Source organism: Rattus norvegicus, chromosome 11 (genome assembly GCF_036323735.1).
Source record: "Rattus norvegicus strain BN/NHsdMcwi chromosome 11, GRCr8, whole genome shotgun sequence".
Classification (NCBI taxonomy): domain Eukaryota; kingdom Metazoa; phylum Chordata; class Mammalia; order Rodentia; family Muridae; genus Rattus; species Rattus norvegicus.
Window position 1 is genome coordinate 39,863,191 of NC_086029.1, and position 13,551 is coordinate 39,876,741.

General features: G+C 38.4%; 1 long non-coding RNA gene across 2 annotated transcripts in view; it reads left to right on the forward strand.

Annotated features, from left to right (window-relative positions):
* LOC134480965 (uncharacterized) overlaps window positions 1-13,551 on the forward strand; it is a 45,669-nt gene that overhangs the window by 14,203 nt on the left and 17,915 nt on the right. For both annotated transcript variants that reach the window (XR_010056035.1, XR_010056036.1), the window contains exon 2: window positions 5,390-5,718. This is a non-coding gene — a long non-coding RNA (uncharacterized LOC134480965). The remainder of the gene's footprint in view (window positions 1-5,389; window positions 5,719-13,551) is intronic.

Here is a 13,551-nt window from a genome sequence, read left to right on the forward strand (position 1 = left end):
CAGAGCTGAAATCAACCAAGTAGAAACAAAAAGGACCATAGAAAGAATCAACAGAACCAAAAGTTGTTTCTTTGAGAAAATCAACAAGATAGATAAACCCTTAGCCAGACTAACGAGAGGACACAGAGAGTGTGTCCAAACTAACAAAATCAGAAATGAAAAGGGAGACATAACTACAGATTCAGAGGAAATTCAAAAAATCATCAGATCGTACTATAAAAGCCTATATTCAACAAAACTTGAAAATCTTCAGGAAATGGACAATTTCCTAGACAGATACCAGGTATCGAAGTTAAATCAGGAACAGATAAACCAGTTAAACAACCCCATAACTCCTAAGGAAATAGAAGCAGTCATTAAAGGTCTCCCAACCAAAAAGAGCCCAGGTCCAGACGGGTTTAGTGCAGAATTCTATCAGACCTTCATAGAAGACCTCATACCAATATTATCCGAACGATTCCACAAAATTGAAACAGATGGATCACTACCGAATTCCTTCTATGAAGCCACAATTATTCTTATACCTAAACCACACAAAGACACAACAAAGAAAGAGAACTTCAGACCAATTTCCCTTATGAATATCGACGCAAAAATACTAAATAAAATTCTGGCAAACCGAATCCAAGAGCACATCAAAACAATCATCCACCATGATCAAGTAGGCTTTATCCCAGGCATGCAGGGATGGTTTAATATACAGAAAACCATCAACGTGATCCATTATATAAACAAACTGAAAGAACAAAACCACATGATCATTTCATTAGATGCTGAGAAAGCATTTGACAAAATTCAACACCCCTTCATGATAAAAGTCCTGGAAAGAATAGGAATTCAAGGCCCATACCTGAACATAGTAAAAGCCATATACAGCAAACCAGTTGCTAACATTAAACTAAATGGAGAGAAACTTGAAGCAATCCCACTAAAATCAGGGACTAGACAAGGCTTCCCACTCTCTCCCTACTTATTCAATATAGTTCTTGAAGTTCTAGCCAGAGCAATCAGACAACAAAAGGAGGTCAAGGGGATACAGATCGGAAAAGAAGAAGTCAAAATATCACTATTTGCGGATTAGACTAATCTAATCTTAGAGATGTCATTGCTCAGCATAGATCCTGGTCTGGCCCATGGCCAAAGTTGACCCAATAAGATCATCATAGAAGCTTATATTGGATTTTCCTCACTCCCCCTGCACATGGACAGGAATCATGAAGTCCTTCTTGCTACCAAGAGACATCTTGCCTAAATAAGATGAATTCGTCTTAAAATAATGACAGAATAAAAATGCATGAACCCCTTGAATTCTTCATGAGTCTATAAAGATGACCTTAATGAAGGGAGACTATCTGAAATATAGTCTCTTAAATGAAAGAAGGGGAGAAAACTAGTGACCTCCAGTGTGCATGGTCATTTCAGTTAGAATTCTCAACTATGACAGCCAGAAGACTCCCAAGTGACAGAATAACTTACCTACTCTTTAAAAGGCATTATTTGCTTTACTCTTTCCTCCCAGTGTTAAGAGCATGGAGACTTCAATGAAGGAGGTAGAGAAAAGACTGAAGGAACAGAAAGAACAACAATATCAACCAACCAGATCCTACCTCCAGGAGCTCCCAGAGACCAAACTACCAACCAAAGAGTACACATTGGAGGACCCATGGCTCCAGCTGCATAGGTAGCAGAGGATGGCATTGTCTGGCATCAATGGGAAGAGAAACTTTGGGTCCTGTGAAAGCTCAATGTCCCAATGTAGGGGAATGCCAGGGTGTTCAAGTGGGAGTAGGTGGCTGGAAGGGGGAGCATCCTCAGTGAAGCAGGGGGAAGGGAATGGGATAGAGGAGGTTCCAGAGGGGAAACCAGGAAAGGAGAAAACATTTTAAATGTTAATACATAAAATATCCAATAAAAATAAATTAAAAATGGAAAGCATATTCCTAGTGTATTTGAGAAGTCAAAGACCCATGAAGAATAAATGATGTTCCAAATATGTGCTAATCCAAATAATGAAACTTCCAGGGCCTGCCATGCCAAGAACAACAGTCATTTAATCTGAGTCTCATATCGGCAAGTATAATTCTCTCTCTCTCTCTCTCTCTCTCTCTCTCTCTCTCTCTCTCTCTCTCTCTCTCTCTCCATTTTACCACAGTCCTCTGATGTCCCCTGTTTTTGTCATAGTACTTACTTTTCAGCTGGGTTACTTCTCTGCTGAGTCCCCTGTAATTGTGCCTAGAGGAAACACCTGCCAGAAAAACCAGAAGAACTTTGCTAAACTCCTACCAGTGCTTCATACTCAACAGGGTCTTCCAGCAAACTTGGAAGAAAAGCCAAGCCCCTGACAATGATGCCACTGTACCATGCACCCTGACATTGATCAAATACTTTCTGTATCTTGCTAAACTCAAGTGCATGCTGTCTCTTTTGTCCTCCTCAGATGTATCTGATCCTATACTAAAAGTCTCTGCTTTCTTTGCAGACCCGCATCCCCTTCACTTTTACATGGTTGATGTCTTTGAATTCAGATCTTACTTTAAATAGGACATTTTTAGGGGGGCCTCCTTCAATCACCTAAACTAAAACAGACAGATGCTCGCCAACTAACCTCATATCTGCATGTCTTTCTGTCTGTTACAGTTGTCTAAACAAATCCATAATCCTTATTCTCAATCTATCATTGGCTCCTGATAAATACATTTCTCCTCATCTCTATCAGTCACACTTTACAAATGTCACGTGTTGCTTATAATAGGACTAAGGTATCTATTAATAGTGGAATTGGGTAGTTTTAAAAAGAAGCTAATTTTAGAGCAAATAGGTTCACTCAATGACCAGAGAAATACTTACATCCCTTAATTCCCTTCATGGTTTTCTCCAGAATATTTTTTTCTCTGTCCCTTCCCTCATTTAGAGAGGAAAGGAGACTGAGGCTTGACTTTGCTTGGTGATGGGATGTGCATAAAGGAGAAAGGTTAACAAAGCTATCCTTGCCCAACAACCCAAGTCAAGGGAAGCATATAGGTCATTTCTGAACAGAGGCTTTCTCGGGCACAACTTGCCTGCCTATGTCCCTGTTGGGTAGAACAAACATAGTAGATGCATTGCTGCATCTGCTGGGATCCCTTTCTGGGGAGGAAGAAAAAGTGCTGCTATTGGATCCACTTACAATTCAGTTTAACCCAAATGTTGAATTCTGGAAAAGTTGCCCAGTATATATTATGTCCACTTCTCAAGTAAGTTGTTCCTCACAACATGACTACTATAACTAGCTGGCAGTTTCAGATTCTTTATGCCAAGAGCTTCAAATGCTAACTATTGGGGCCAATTTCAATCTGTGTCCTTAATCTCTGCTTTGCACAAGTATGGAAGATACATACTCACTGATATCCTTGATTTCTCACAGCACCCAGCTCATCCATGAATGTCCATCTTGTACTGAATGTTCACTAAGATGCCAATTTGCTTTCAATTTAAACATTTGCCCCCCAAAAAAGTTCAGGTAGAAAAATTGTGTCTTCTCGAGGTGCATTTTGTAGCCATGCCACAAAGAAACATTTTCCTCTTGATTTTTTCTCTTTTTTTCTTTTTCTACTCTTGAAGATTGATCAATTATAAATGTATCCTTCCTCTAATTTTCTCTTGTGTTTTTCACCAATTTTATGAGTATAGTAATATAAGGTCTTGATTCTGGATTTGTTTTTGACAAACCAAAATTGGCATTTGAAACATGAACAGATGAGAGTCGTGTGGTCAGCTGTATGAGGTAATTGATTGTGGCCATGATTGTGTCTAAATGTATAAAAATTGTCAGTGGTTAGGAAGAGTGAATTTGACTCTAAGTGGTTTTTAGAGTAATCCATTTAGGTTCTTCAAGGATGATGAGGAATAAATACATGTACTTGTCCATGTCAATTCCAATTTAAAACTCTCAAGAGGCAGGAAGTAGCTCAGGCCAATGAAAAGAACATTGGAAATTTGAAAATCAGACAGATCAGAATATTAATTCAGGAATTTGCACCATCTAGTGACTTATGCCAGATTGCTTATTCCCCTTAGTTCCTGAATATCAAATGCAAGCCTCTGACTCACGGTAAACTCAGTAAGAATTGGCTCTACACCAGTGGAAGGGGAAGCCCTGGGTCCTGCTAAGACTGAACCCCCAGTGAACTAGACTGGTGGGGGGAAGGCGGCAATGGGGGGAGGGTTGGGAGGGGAACACCCGTAAGGAAGGGGAGGGGTGAGGGAGATGTTTGCCCGGAAACCGGGAAAGGGAATAACACTCGAAATGTATATAAGAAATACTCAAGTTAATAAAAAAAAAAAGAAAGAAAACAAATGCAATGTACAAATCGATTAACTAAATTTTCTTGATTGCAAAAAAAAAAAAAAAAGAATTGGCTCTACTTGTAACTCCTAATACAGGAAGCTCCCATCTTACCATAAAGAATCTTCAGTGGGTCCTAAAAGAACAAAATTAGGTTGAATACTATATACTCCAAAGCATGAACTTTTATATAAGGAATCAATAAAACTAGCAGAACCTTTGCCAACTTCAGATTCTCCTCAATATATGATTGCTTCTAATTTCATATCTATATTTCTCCTCTCCTGTTCTTCACTCCTAGGGTAAGGGGGCAGTGAAAATGAAATACTGATATATGACTAAAGTCTGTTTAAATGTATCACAACAAAAACTTCATATTCATCTGAGTTTAGTCAGAAAGACTAAGCCAGTGTCTACATTGTGGGGAAAGTGGATGGAATTTAGAAAATCAAATTATAGAGCTATGAGAGGAAGCAGCCATGACAATCTGAATCATGTTAGCTAGAAATTGTCCTAAGAAAGAGTAAACTGTCCTTGGGAAGACAAACTGACTGAATCCATGAGGTGGACCACTCAGAAAAGCTTGAAAGTCACATTCATTGCCACAACCTAAAGAAAACATGGTCTTATGCAATTCAAGGAAGTGCTAGACCCTAGTACAGAAATTTCTAGGGGTGTCAAGACAACTAAATAACTCTGACTTGGCAAGAATAATAGCTTGTACTTCACGTGAGCTTTCCAACTCTCATTGAATTTCTCCTCAAAGACAAATTTTGCCAGCAGTACAGAAGAACGTGTATCTAGGGAAATGTGGTCCTGGGCCTAAAACAGCCAATATATACTCTAACCTGCACCAACTCAACACTCATTCTCTATATATGTTTGATGTTTTTTCATTAAGTATAATGGATGCATCTTAGTTATACATAGACTAATATAATTACTTTTTTATAATGTTCAAGATAGTATTATCATCTCCCACTAAAAAGAAATAGTCAAAAATTTCACATACCTTTTTTTGTTTTTAATAAAGAAGAAAGGTTGATTTTGTCTCTTATTTTGTAGGTTTGCGTCTGTGGTCACTTAGCCCTCTCGCTTTGGGACCTGTTGTGAAGCAGAACATGGTGGCAGGTTGTATGGCAGAATCTGGCTGGTCATCTGGTCACCAGGACATACAATAAGAAGCAAAATAAGCCCATCATCAAGAGAAAACCTGGTCCAGGGACTGCAGTGTCAGGAGAGCCTAGGATCACAGTCTTGTGCCCGTATTTCATGAGTTTGTAACTCCTGATAACTTGTTTAACTTCATAATTGTTAGTTACTTAGAAAGAAAATCTACTTCCAAGATACTGAGAGAATTGACAATGAGAGAATTGTTATAGTGACAGCTCATGGTAAGTGTTAAGCCAACTGTTTGTGTTTTCAGTGTTCACTTGGTCATGCATAGACAACAATTTTGATAATTTTCTCCTGTTAGATGATCTTCTATGCATAAAAAACAAAAAAAAAAACAATTAAACAGACAAGAGAGTAGCATGGCCTATGAGAAGGGGAGGGAAAAGACCTGAGTTACGCAGAAGTGTATAACATGCTGCTCATGGTAGGAAGTTAATGATCTATCCGAAAAGGCAGAAATCCTTCAGTGTCTAAATGATGCCAAGAGTAACTTCAGGGAGTAATTAGCCTTGTCTACTGTTACAATCAAACCCAAATTCTGTAATTTGAATACTGTGACTTTGCGTAAGAGGACAGAAATTCCAACTCAATTATTCTAAAAAACATAAAATAAAATATACACACAAACATATTAGCACTGGAAATCTAACACAATACCATGAAAATTGTAACAATTAAGAAAACAGACAAGAAAGAGAAACACAGTGGGAAAATGTGGGATACAGCTTGGCATAATTTGGATAATTATTCTTTTATTTAGACAAAACATGCTGGGGATTTTAAATGCTTGTACTATAATACATCCATATTTACCATACAATATTACAGAAAGCCAGCCAGCAATCCCAAATCCCAGGGCTCGTAACCACAAGAAATTAGTAAGCACAACAATGATCTCCCTTAACCATAAATGACGTTATCTTGGGCCTAGCTTCCTAGATAGACTTGGATTGAAACACGACTTTTCCCTAGAGCTGCTAACTGTATAACATACTAAGAGAAGAAAAATATGCATGTGATTTAAATTCACTCTCAAGTCACTCAAAATTTTATAAAGACTTGAGGACATTGACTTTCCAACTAAGAATTATGTGAGTTAAACCGCTCCTCTCTTCGTGTACAAAATTTTAGACATGGTGAGCAGTGTGCTTAAAATATATTTGTGTGGCAATACCAACCAACAAGAAAACCTAAGGCTCCCAGGGACTAAAACACCAACCAAGGAGTACACCTGGAGAGAGCTGATGGCTCTAGCTGCATATGCAGAGGAGGGTGGCCTTGTTGGCAACAATGGGAGGAAAAGCCCTTGGTCCTGTGAAGGCTGGACCCTCAGTGTAGGGGTGGGGGGGGGGAGAGAGTGGGTGGTTGGCTAGCTGAGTATTCTCATAGAAGCAGGGGTTGGGGGGAATGAGATAGGTGGGTTTCTGGAGTGGAAACCAGAAAAGGGGATAAGATTTGAAATATAAATAAAGAAAATATCCAATAAAAGAAAAGAAAAAATATATTTGTGAGAGCAAACAGGTGTGCCATGTGTAGAGTCTATGGATAGAGTTTTACTTAGCACACTATCAGGATCAAACACCAACACCAGGGAATGCATAAGTAACATGATATTAAAGGCATATCATCCGTGCACTCAGTTTTATAGACAGATGACTAACCAGAGAACACCTGAATCTTCTACAGGCCATTGGGTAAATAGGCAGTTCAGTTTAGCTCTGGGCAATCTTACCTAAACACCGGAGTGGAAAACTTGATTCTGTCTCCAAGAGAAAGCATGTTACTGGAGTGATTCAGTGGGCTTCTGACGAAGGCAGGAAAGGAAATGCAACCAACTTCACATTGAGATGAACTGGAGACACTCGTTTAAACACATCGTGAAATGAATCATTCCTGCCTGCGCAAATGACTTTCTCTCAGACAGGCCTACTTTAGTTCCTCTTCTGAGTTCCATTTTCCTAAAAAACAAATAATATGTAAGGAATGGGAGCGTCCTTGAAGAAAATGGATGAGTCTATGCCTTGAATGTAATTAGCAAGTTTTAAGCAAACATATCATATCACTGATTATCCCAAGCTCATGATTGACAAATGTTCATGGTTCTTATCTTACAAGTGAATGTTTAGAGACATCTTGTCTACCCTTTATTTATACAGTTAATTTTTAGATTTATTGAGGTAATTTACAAGAACACCTACCACACTAAGTCTTGTTGAACCTGATTATTTCCAACCTGATTTTAGATTTCTATTATGTCATCCATTACATTATTAATGTACATGCTGATGCCATGTTTCCCATGATGTAAATATGGGAAGTAAATGTCCACAGCTTCCGACTCACTATTCTAACTCTAAAAAAATTCATTGACTTGTATAGGCTTCCGCCCAGTATGGTTAACTCTGGTGTGTGATGCTTTCTAAAGACACCAAAAATTTTGAATTGGCATTTTCTTAAACACTTGTTGCACATGAACAGTCAAAAGTATTAGATTTAATCTATCACTCAAACATATACAAATTCTCATAGCTATATTAATTCATACCGTATCCATCTATTTGGCCATAATGATTTTATCTTTATAATACAACAAATAGGTATAAATAACATTATCTTGAGCACCCATTTTTACTGGGTATTTTATGTATTTACATTTACATTTCAAATGATATTCCCTTTTCTCTGTGTGTGTTTATTATGTATGTGTGTATTGTGTGTATGTTGTATGTAAAAGGGTGTGTGTGTATGCATTCTGTGATGTGTGTGTGGCGTGCACATGTACACATGTGTGTGCGGTATATAACAATGCCTAAGTAAGGACCATGGATTTGAGATGGAATTGGAATGAGGGATATGGGAGGGGTGAGGGAGATAGAAATGATGCGATACAGCACTCGTGCACGATATTATCAAAAAGGTTTAATGTTTAAAAATGCACAAGGAGCTCACATGGGACTATAATTATCTCTGAAGAAAGGCATTTATTTATGAAACAATTATTTAATAATTCTAATAGCATGATAAAGCCAGTAATCAAGCAGTCTCCTTTAGAAGGTCAGAGTTTGTGGTTTTTCTACAGTAGAACTATGTCATCTACATTTTCATAATTATTGGCCTTGGGTGGTTCAAGATATCATCTCACTGTCTCTGTGCCCGTGCTCCACGCTTTCCCATGTTTTCTAACTCTGCACTGCTGTTTACTTTTGGGGCTGTTCATATTTATCTCCTGGCCAGTTTTCACAGAGGCTTACCAACTTTACGTTTTATGATAATGAACTCTTGCTAACATTAAACTAAATGGAGAGAAACTTGAAGCAATCCCACTAAAATCAGGGACTAGACAAGGCTGCCCACTCTCTCCCTACTTACTCAATATAGTTCTTGAAGTTCTAGCCAGAGCAATCAGACAACAAAAGGAGGTCAAGGGGGTACAGATCAGAAAAGAAGAAGTCAAAATATCACTATTTGCAGATGATAGGATAGTATATTTAAGTGATCCCAAAAGTTCCACCAGAGAACTACTAAAGCTGATAAACAACTTCAGCAAAGTGGCTGGGTATAAAATTAACTCAAATAAATCAGTTGTCTTCCTCTACACAAAAGAGAAACAAGCCGAGACAGAAATTAGGGAAACGACACCCTTCATAATAGACCCAAATAATATAAAGTACCTCGGTGTGACTTTAACCAAGCAAGTAAAAGATCTGTACAATAAGAACTTCAAGACTCTGAAGAAAGAAATTGAAGAAGACCTCAGAAGATGGAAAGATCTCCCATGCTCATGGATTGGCAGGATTAATATAGTAAAAATGGCCATTTTACCAAAAGCGATCTACAGATTCAATGCAATCCCCATCAAAATACCAATCCAATTCTTCAAAGAGTTAGACAGAACAATTTGCAAATTCATCTGGAATAACAAAAAACCCAGGGTAGCTAAAACTATCCTCAACAATAAAAGGACTTCAGAGGGAATCACTATCCCTGAACTCAAGCAGTATTACAGAGCAATAGTGATAAAAACTGCATGGTATTGGTACAGAGACAGACAGATAGACCAATGGAATAGAATTGAAGATCCAGAAATGAACCCACACACCTATGGGCACTTGATATTTGACAAAGGAGCCAAAACCATCAAATGGAAAAAAGATAGCATTTTTAGCAAATGGTGCTGGTTCAACTGGAGGCCAACATGTAGAAGAATGCAGATCGATCCATGCTTATCACCCTGTACAAAGCTTAAGTCCAAGTGGATCATGGACCTCCACATCAAACCAGATACACTCAAACTAATAGAAGAATAAGTTGGGCAGCATCTCGAACACATGGGCACTGGAAAAAATTTCCTGAACAAAACACCAATGGCTTATGCTCTAAGATCAAGAATCGACAAATGGGATCTCATAAAACTGCAAAGCTTCTGTAAGGCAAAGGACACTGTGGTTAGGACAAAACGGCAACCAACAGATTGGGAAAAGATCTTTACCAATCCTACAACAGATAGAGGCCTTATATCCAAAATATACAAAGAACTCAAGAAGTTAGACCGCAGGGAGACAAATAACCCTATTAAAAAATGGGGTTCAGAGCTAAACAAAGAATTCACAGCTGAGGAATGCCGAGTGGCTGAGAAACACCTAAAGAAATGTTCAACATCTTTAGTCATAAGGGAAATGCAAATCAAAACAACCCTGAGATTTCACCTCACACCAGTGTGAATGGCTAAGATAAAAAACTCAGGTGACAGCAGATGCTGGCGAGGACGTGGAGAAAGAGGAACACTCCTCCATTGTTGGTGGGATTGCAGACTGGTACAACCATTCTGGAAATCAGTCTGGAGGTTCCTCAGAAAATTGGACATTGAACTGCCTGAGGATCCAGCTATACCTCTCTTGGGCATATACCCAAAAGATGCCCCAACATATAAAAAAGACACGTGCTCCACTATGTTCATCGCAGCCTTATTTATACTAGCCAGAAGCTGGAAAGAACCCAGATGCCCTTCAACAGAAGAATGGATACAGAAAATATGGTACATCTACACAATGGAATATTACTCAGCTATCAAAAACAATGACTTTATGAAATTCGTAGGCAAATGTTTGGAACTGGAAAATATCATCCTGAGTGAGCTAACCCAATCACAGAAAAACACACATGGTATGCACTCATTGATAAGTGGCTATTAGCCCAAATGCTTGAATTACCCTAGATGCCTAGAACAAATGAAACTCAAGACGGATGATCAAAATGTGAATGTTTCACTCCTTCTTTAAAAGGGGAACAAGAATACCCTTGGCAGGGAATAGAGAGGCAAAGATTAAAACAGACACAGAAGGAACACCCATTCAGAGCCTGCCCCACATGTGGCCCATACATATACAGCCATCCAATTAGACAAGATGGATGAAGCAAAGAATGCAGGCCGACAGGAGCCGGATGTAGATCTCTCCTGAGAGACACAGCCAGAATACAGCAAACACAGAGGCGAATGCCAGCAGAAAACCCCTGAACTGAGAATAGGACCCCCGTTGAAGGATTCAGAGAAAGAACTGGAAGAGCTTGAAGGGTCTCGAGACCCCTTATGAACAACAATGCCAAGCAACCAGAGCTTCCAGGGACTAAGCCACTACCTAAATACTATACATGGACTGACCCTGGACTCTGACCTCATAGGTAGCAATGAATATCCTAGTAAGAGCACCAGTGGAAGGGGAAGCCCTGGGTCCTGCTAAGACTGAACCCCCAGTGAACTAGATTGTTGGGGGGAGGGCGGCAATGGGGGGAGGATGGGGAGGGGAACACCGGTAAGAAAGGGGAGGAGGGAGGGGGATGTTTGCCCGGAAATCGGGAAAGGGAATAACACTCGAAATGTATATAAGAAATACTCAAGTTAATAAAAAAAAAAAAAGAATGACAAGAACTTGGACAAGCATAGCTTCCCAGTAATTTAGGATTGGGTAAAATATTCCCAAAGTTCTCAGTGCAGTAACTCATCGGTCCATGAAAATACTACCTCAAATCAGTCATAGGAAGACTCAGTTGCACGATAGTGAATGGCTGAAGGGTGGTTCTATGTCAACCTATTGACTGGAATTGCTGTAATAAACTATGACAGGTTTGAGTAATCTGAAAAAAAAAGATAATGAACTCTTGGCTTTGTTTGTCTCCTATATTGCATCTATTTCCTGGTGAATTTTATTATCTTAATAGGTATTTTTGGTACAGCTGATAAATTAAAAGGTAATTTCACTATCTAACAAGCCAACTCTAGAATGGTTGATTTGGGAACTCAGAATCAAACAGTGGCACTTTTTAAACAAAACCACTTTATTGTAACAAATTTACAAATAAAAGCACTTCACAGCAGTATATGGCAGCCACTAAACACTTGCCAGTTTCAGACTCTGTGCATCAATAAACGTCTGCACAATTTAATGGCTGTTCGGGAGCTGTGGGGCTTCATTTATGGTTTTGTTCTTTATCAATCCCATCTGTGCACACTCATCCACTATGAAGCAAAAGAAATTGTAAAATGGCAAAGCTCAAGTTAGAAAAAATAATTACCTCTGTGTCCTCTTCCGGTCCTCGTGTTTCTTTGCTGCCTCATATCCTTTCACTTTATCTGTTAGTTATCTTCCTTGTCTCCTTCCTAAGTGTCATACAGTGCCAACTCGTCAAGCTGGAAAACCCCAGCCCACTCTTTCTGCCCTTCCCGTTTTTCCCTTGCATTGCCACTCACCAAGTGCTAAGGGGAAGGAACCACCCCAGTAAGAAGCAGATTCTGAGAACATTTAGTACTTGGAATGACTAACCGTTTCTTAGGTCTGTATACAGTATGAGACATGGCAGTACAATATCTAGAAAAATAAGGCATATGTATACAAACATATACACACATAGACATACATGCATAGGTACGTGAACATTTTTACACTATGCATATAACACAATCTCATATGAAACCCTGTAAACCTGAGCAAAAACAAAAGGCACACTGCAAAATAAAATATGCATACACTCGAACCACAACCTAGAAGTCTGAGAGACTGTTGGTCAGTCATTCAGTTGGTTCTTTGAAGCTTAATGCTTTCATTTTTGTATTAAAAAATTTTTTCCATATGGAAGCTTTATGTATAATCCCAAACCACACAGAATAAACATTTTGACCTATATGCAAAAGATTTGTGGTCTCTATAAAACATTTATAATTTCTCTTTGGGCTCAGATGAAGCCATAAATAAATATACATACATGCACTGTATAAATTGTGCCATATGTTTTTGAGTGTTTACTTTCTCTTACTCATCAGCAGTAAAACCACAACATAGGCCTATGGTTTAAAGAGCTATGAAGAATGTGTTTCACCACATCTAATATTTCTCTTTTTTGTCCTCTCTTTAACTCTATCCAATTCAAAGAAGCAAATCACATGCAGTGCATGTATTACAGTTTTATTTTGATTGAATAGGAGCATTTTGGAATCCAAACTTCAATTACCTTTAAATTTTTTAACATGTAAGTGTTAAAATATATACTATCAATCTCATCAATTAAATCTTTTTCTACAAAATCTTCTACTTCTGTATTAAGCTTACTTTTGTAGATTTGCACATTTATAGGAAATACTGAGTGCCTTGGTCTTTAATAACAGTTATGAATGTTATTCATTAGAGTTCATGATGAAATTCTCAGAGAAATAAGAAGCTTTATATTGCAATAGAACTGACTAGCAGTAAGTGTGGAATCTTTCATAGTGTCAAAGGTAATTTCAACTCTAAAGATTACTCACAACTATAAGATTAATATTTATAATTGTAACAAATATATGAGTTTTAGTCCATATTAAACATTTTATTTTTTTTTTTTTGGTTTTGTAGGAAGATTTTTTTTGTTTTTTTTTTTTTATTAACTTGAGTATTTCTTATATACATTTCGAGTGTTATTCCCTTTCCCGGTTTCCGGGCAAACATCCCCCTCCCCCCTCCCCTTCCTTATGGGTGTTCCCCTCCTAACCCTCCCCACATTGCCACCCTCCCCCCATAGAC